This window comes from Bos indicus, chromosome X (assembly GCF_029378745.1).
Source record: "Bos indicus isolate NIAB-ARS_2022 breed Sahiwal x Tharparkar chromosome X, NIAB-ARS_B.indTharparkar_mat_pri_1.0, whole genome shotgun sequence".
Lineage (NCBI taxonomy): Eukaryota > Metazoa > Chordata > Mammalia > Artiodactyla > Bovidae > Bos > Bos indicus.
Genome location: NC_091789.1, coordinates 20,123,474 through 20,130,423, shown reverse-complemented (window position 1 = coordinate 20,130,423; position 6,950 = coordinate 20,123,474).

Here is a 6,950-nt window from a genome sequence, read left to right as displayed (position 1 = left end):
AAAGGTCAGTTTTCATTCCAATCCCAAAGAAAGGCAATGCCAAAGAATGCTCAAACTACCACACAATTGCACTCATCTCACACGCTAGCAAAGTCATGCTCAAAATTCTCCAAGCCAGGCTTCAGCAATACACGAACCGTGAACTTCCAGATGTTCAAGCTGGTTGTAGAAAAGGCAGAGGAACCAGAGATCAAATCGCCAACATCCGCTGGATCATGGAAAAAGCAAGAGAGTTCCAGAAAAACATCTACTTCTGTTTTATTGACTATGCCAAAGCCTCTGACTGTGTGGATCACAATAAACTGTGGAAAATTCTGAAAGAGATGGGAATACCAGACCACCTGACCTGCCTCTTGAGAAATCTGTATGCAGGTCAGGAAGCAACAGTTAGAACTGGACATGGAACAACAGACTGGTTCCAAATAGGAAAAGGAGTACGTCAAGGCTGTATACTGTCACCCTGCTTATTTAACTTCTATGCAGAGTACATCATGAGAAACGCTGGGCTGGAAGAAGCACAAGCTGGAATCAAGATTGCTGGGAGAAATATCAATAACCTCAGATATGCAGATGACACCACCCTTATGGCAGAAAGTGAAGGGGAACTAAAAAGCCTCTTGATGAAAGTGAAAGAGGAGAGTGAAAAAGTTGGCTTAAAGTTCAACATTCAGAAAACGAAGATCATGGCATCTGCTCCCATCACTTCATGGGAAATAGATGGGGAAACAGTGGAAACAGTGGCAGACTTTATTTTGGGGGGCTCCAAAATCACTGCAGATGGTGACTGCAGCCATGAAATTAAAAGACGCTTACTCCTTGGAAGGAAAGTTATGACCAACCTAGATAACATATTCAAAAGCAGAGACATTACTTTGCCAATAAAGGTCCGTCTAGTCAAGGCTATGGTTTTTCCAGTGGTCATGTATGGATGTGAGAGTTGGACTGTGAAGAAAGCTGAGCACCGAAGAATTGATGCTTTTGAACTGTGGTGTTGGAGAAGACTCTTGAGAGTCCCTTGGACGGCAAGGAGATCCAACCAGTCCATTCTAAAGGAGATCAGTCCTGGGTGTTCTTTGGAAGCACTGATGCTAAAGCTGAAACTCCAGTACTTTGGCCACCTCATGCGAAGAGTTGACTCATTGGAAAAGACTCTGATGCTGGGAGGGATTGGGGGCAGGAGGAGAAGGGGATGACAGAGGATGAGATGGGTGGATGGCATCACTGACTCGATGGACGTGAGTCTGAGTGAACTCAGGGAGTTGGTGATGGAGAGGGAGGCCTGTTCTGCAATTCATGGGGTCAAAAGAGTGGAATAGGACTGAGCGACCTAATTGAACTGATCTAGCTTATTAGCGCAGGGACCTGCCCCCAGCCCTGCTCACCAGCCTGTCGGTACCAGTACTGGGAGACCTTAGGCCAAGCATGTAGCTGAGAGGAGATACAGTCCCACTCACCAGCAGACCTGCTACCTTAAGACCTCCTGAGCCCACAGCTGCCCCGGGACCTGGCCTTGTTCACCACAGGGCCCAGGACCTGTCCTTGCACAGCAGTGTACTAGCACCATCTCTGGGATTTCCAGGGCCCTGCAGCTAGAGATCCTGAGACCTGGCTCCATCCATCAGTGGACCAGCACTGGCCCTGGGAACACCTTCACCCACCAGTGAGTGGGCACCAACTCTGGGATCCCCTGGGCCCTGGTCCCACCAGGGACCTGGTGTACCCTGGTCCGACCAGTAGGCTGTCACAGCCTCAGGACCACCTGGATCCCATCCCTGTCCACCAGCAGGCCAACACCAGCTCTGGGACACCCTGGGCCCCTTAGCCAGTGGTCCTGGGATCCTTCCCCACCCACCAGTAGGCTGACACCAGCTTTGGGACCTCCAAGGCCCTATAGCCAGAGACCCCAGGAATTGGCTCTGCCCACCAGTAAGCTGGCACTAGTTCTTGGACCCCATGGGCTCCAGCTCTTCCCACCAGCAAGCCAGCACAAGCTTTGAGATGTCTTGGATGGCTCAGCCAGTCGCCCTGAGATTTGGCCCAACTCATCAGTGGATCAGGGCCACCTTTGGGACACCTCAGAACCCTCAGCCAGCCTTGTTAGGAATCAGCCCCACCCATCAGCAGGATAACAGTAAATCTGGAAACCTTGGCCCTCCAACCACCCAGCCCAGAACCTGGTTCTGTTCACCAGTAGGCTAGAAGTAGCCCTGGAACCCACTGGGGCTCTTAAGCCAGCAGCCTCATGACCTGATCCCACCCACTAGTAGCCTGCAGCCTCTGCACAAGGCAGAGCCTGGCAACCAATCGGACTGGGTGACAGCCATGCCTACCACACCACCCACAGTAGTCAGCCCACCACAACAGAAGGACCCATGCAGCCCACATAGGGGGCACCCCTACAGCACACAGCTCTGGTGACCAGAGTTGGGTGTGCTACTGGGACGCATAGGATATCTTCTACAAATGGCCACTTATGCAGGCTCAGAAAATATAATCAACTGTTGGGGTCCTCTAATGGACCGGAACCTGGTGGTCTGGAGTAGACAATAAGAAAGTGAAAGAGAGAGCCGGAGGGAGGGAGAGAGAGAGAGAGAAAGAAAGATATGGGGACCCAAGCTCTGATGGAGCAAAGGATTAGGAGCAAACACTCAAACATTTTTTCCTAAGTGAAATTACTGAAAAGCTGATGCAGAATAACTTGACAAATGAAACGCTGTTCACATCCAAATACCTGACCTTGTCCCCAGAAAAGAAACGCAGCCTGGCAGCTGTTGAATCTCTCTGTTCAGTGTGTCAAGGAAGATGATTATACTGTCAAAACCTACCTGAAAAGAAGGTGAATATTTTTCACTTTTGATATTCTTAGGAACAAATAACTTATTTGGCAAATGGTGTCTTTTTTATGTTTTTTTGGTTTTGTATTGTGAAATAGGCACTGAAGCTGATGTTATTTGGTTTTAAGAATCTTACAGACTGGAAACAGAAATAAAGCTATATTAACAATAGTTATAGGCTTAAAGAATATATTGCGTTGGAATCTAGTAAAGTCTGTTCTGGATAAGGAAGATAAAAGTGTTCTTGTATATTCCCCCTTATTTAATTTTTTATTTGTAGTTTCAGTGTGTAATGTGTTTGTTTAATTATGTCTTGTGTTTGTGGATTATAAGGAATGTATGTAATCTGTTTATAGAGAATGAATGTAAAAACTGTTTGAATTGTTTAGAAATATAGGCAGGGCCATTGTCTGTTTTTATAGAATTAGGTGTTCTCATTATTGCAAAGTAAGCTAACAGGTGGGTTATGACATGTCATGTAGTTTCACCTCGGAGAGGTGTGGCCCATATAAAAGAAGAATTTGTATCGATCGAGACATGTAAGAAGGAAGAGCAAGAAAGTTCAGGACAATGAGTTACATCCACTTGCCATAAAATTCTCTTTCATTTGTCATAAACCTTTTTTATATTTTTGTATTTATCATTTTATTTGTCATTTCTTATATCTTTTTATGAAAAGCATATATCTTACTTTTCTTTAGCAACTATGAAGTGTCTTGTATATTAGCATTTTATAGATTGAATATATTTATTATATTATATATTATAATATATATTTATTTTTATATAAATATTTATATTTATTAATAGTTTAAAATCTCTTTAGTTTTTCTGTAAGAAAAACTTTTTGTAAGAGGAAGTTAGTGTTCAGTAATTAATGTTTTAAAATCTTACTTAATTTGGAAATGACCTAGCTATTTAATAAACTTTTATCATTTAGTTTAGTTGAATTCTAGGAATTTAAGTTACCCCAATCCTAAGAGATTATTTTAGATAGACATTTTTAAAACATAATTATTTTTAATACAGTTTATTTAAAATTTTTCACCTTATTTATATATTTATATATATATAAAGAGTTAGTTTTTTGTTGACAAATTTAGTTTTACCTTAAATCTAGGCATAATAAAAGTATCATACAATGTTGATGATTTAAGACATGTCTTAATTAGATTAGCAAATAATTATATTTAAATTATATATATATTTAAATAAACATTATATTTAATATTGAATTTTTTCAGTTCATGTGAACTTGAATTTAAATAGAGCTCATTAACTTCATATTATCCAAAAACAAAGACATACATTGAGATATAGATAATTTTAGATAGACAGACATAGTTTTCTGTTTAAATTTAAATATCTTTTTGATATATATATATATATACATATATATATAGATAGATATAGATTTTAAGTTTATATATATAATTTAAATATCTTTTTGATATATATATATATATACATATATATATAGATAGATATAGATTTTAAGTTTCACCAATTTGCTTATAGCTGGAGTCTCAGATAGAGTGGGCTGTGTATCCCAAGGACACGATAAGAGTTAACTTTAGTTTTTTTTCTTAGGCTTGTTTTTGTTTCCCAGGTAGAATTGGAGCTCCAAAACAGTATTTTAACAAGTTAACCTTTTCCTAACTGCACGTGTAAGAAGAACCGGTTTTGCAATTTCAAAAAAGATTTTATTTTAATCAGTTTTCTCTGGAGTCTAAAGAATATCATGGCCATTCAGTGTCAAAAATATCATTTCTCCTTTTTGTAGTTATAGTATATTATTAATGATATATGCATGAGGGAATTGCTGTCACACTGGATATAAAGTCTTGGCTATAAAATTTTGACAAATAGTGGGACTGTTAAGCGTACCTTGAGGTAATATAGTCCATGAAATCTTTTATGAGGCCCGATATGATTAGGATAATGGAGAGAGAAAGTGAATCTCTCCTGGTCTAAAGGGTGTAAAGGTATATTAAAAAATCAGTCTTGTAAATCAGTAATAATAATGTGTCAATTTTGAGGAATAGTAGTAGGTGATGGGATCCCTGGTTATAATGTACCCATAGGTTTCATAGAAGCATTAGCTTTTCTAAGGCTTGTTAAGAGATACCATTTGTTAGATTTCTTTTTTATAACAAAAATAGGAGAGTTCCAAGGAGAGCAAGATTCCTCAATATGTTTTAATTCTAATTGTGTGTCTGTAAGTTCTTTAATAGTCTGTAATTTTTCTTTCGTAAGGGGCCATTGTTCTGTCCAAATAGGCTCGGCATTCTTCCAAGTTATTTTAATAATTGCTTTGTTTGTTAAATGAGCAGTGGCCCTTAGCAAAAATATGGAATGTATATCTGAGTTTGTCATTGCATAAGTAAGTCCCTTCCTATTAGATTAAGGGGTGCATCTATCACACAATATCTTAATGTTGCAGGCTGGCCTTTTGGTCCTTCATATGGGTAGATTTGAACATTTTGATAAATTTTTTGTACTTTGGTTTGACAAATTCCTGCAATTTGGCAAGAGATTTTTTGTATAGGCCAGGATTTGGGCCATAAGTGTTTGGAAATAATAGTAATATTAATATTAGATCCAGTGTCGAGGAGACCAGAAAATCTTTTACCATTAATTTTGATATTTATATTTGGCTGGGCATATTCAGATACCAATGATGTCCATAAGGATTGTTTTTGATCTGTACTGCTGAATCTGCTTGTCTGTACATTATTAGAGGAGTTAATAGAAATGTAAGGTAAAAGCTGGGCTGGAAGAAGCACAAGCTGGAATCAAGATAGCTGGGAGAAATATCGATAACCTCAGATATGCAGATGACACCACCCTTATGGCAGAAAGTGAAGAGGAACTAAAAAGCCTCTTGATGAAAGTGAAAGAGGAGAGTGAAAACGTTGGCTTAAAGCTCAACATTCAGAAAACGAAAATCACGGCATCTGGTTCCATCACTTCATGGGAAATAGATGGGGAAACAATGGAAACAGTGTCAGACTTTGTTTTTTGGGGCTCCAAAATCACTGCAGATGGTGACTGCAGCCATGAAATTAAAAGATGCTTACTCCTTAGAAGGAAAGTTATGACCAACCTAGATAGCATATTCAAAAGCAGAGACATTACTTTGCCAACAAAGGTCCGTCTAGTCAAGGCTATGGTTTTTCCAGTGGTCATGTATGGATGTGAGAGTTGGACTGTGAAGAAAGCTGAGCGCTGAAGAATTGATGCTTTTGAACTGTGGTGTTGGAGAAGACTCTTGAGAGTCCTTTGGACGGCAAGGAGATCCAACCAGTCCATTCTGAAGCAGATCAGCCCTGGGATTACTTTGGAGGGAATGATGCTGAAGCTGAAACTCCAGTACTTTGGCCACCTCATGCGAAGAGTTGACTCATTGGAAAAGAGGAGGCCTGGAATGCTGCGATTCATGGGGTCGCAAAGAGTCGGACACGACTGAGCGACTGAACTGAGCTGAACTCCATCACGTCCATCGAGTTGGTGATGCCGTCCAACCACCTCATCCTCTGTCATCCCCTTTTCCTCCTGCCCCCAATCCCTCCCAGCATCAGAGTCTTTTCCAATGAGTCAACTCTTCGCATGAGGTGGCCAAAGTACTGGAGTTTCAGCTTTAGCATCAGTCCTTCCAAAGAACACCCAGGGCTGATCTCCTTTAGAATAGACTGGTTGGATCTCCTTGCAGTCCAAGGGACTCTCAAGAGTCTTCTCCAACACCACAGTTCAAAAGCATCAATTCTTCAGTGCTCAGCCTTCTTCACAGTCCAACTCTCACATCCATACATGACCACTGGAAAAACCATAGCCTTGACTAGATGGACCTTTATTGGCAAAGTAATGTCTCTGCTTTTGAATATGCTATCTAGGTTGGTCATAACTTTCCTTCCAAGGAGTAAGTGTCTTTTAATTCCATGGCTGCAGTCACCATCTGCAGTGATTTTGGAGGCCCAAAAAATAAAGTCTGCCACTGTTTCCACTGTTTCCCCATCTATTTCCCATGAAGTGATGGGACCAGATACCATGATCTTCGTTTCCTGAATGTTGAGCTTTAAGCCAATTTTTTCACTCTTCTCTTTCACTTTCATCAAG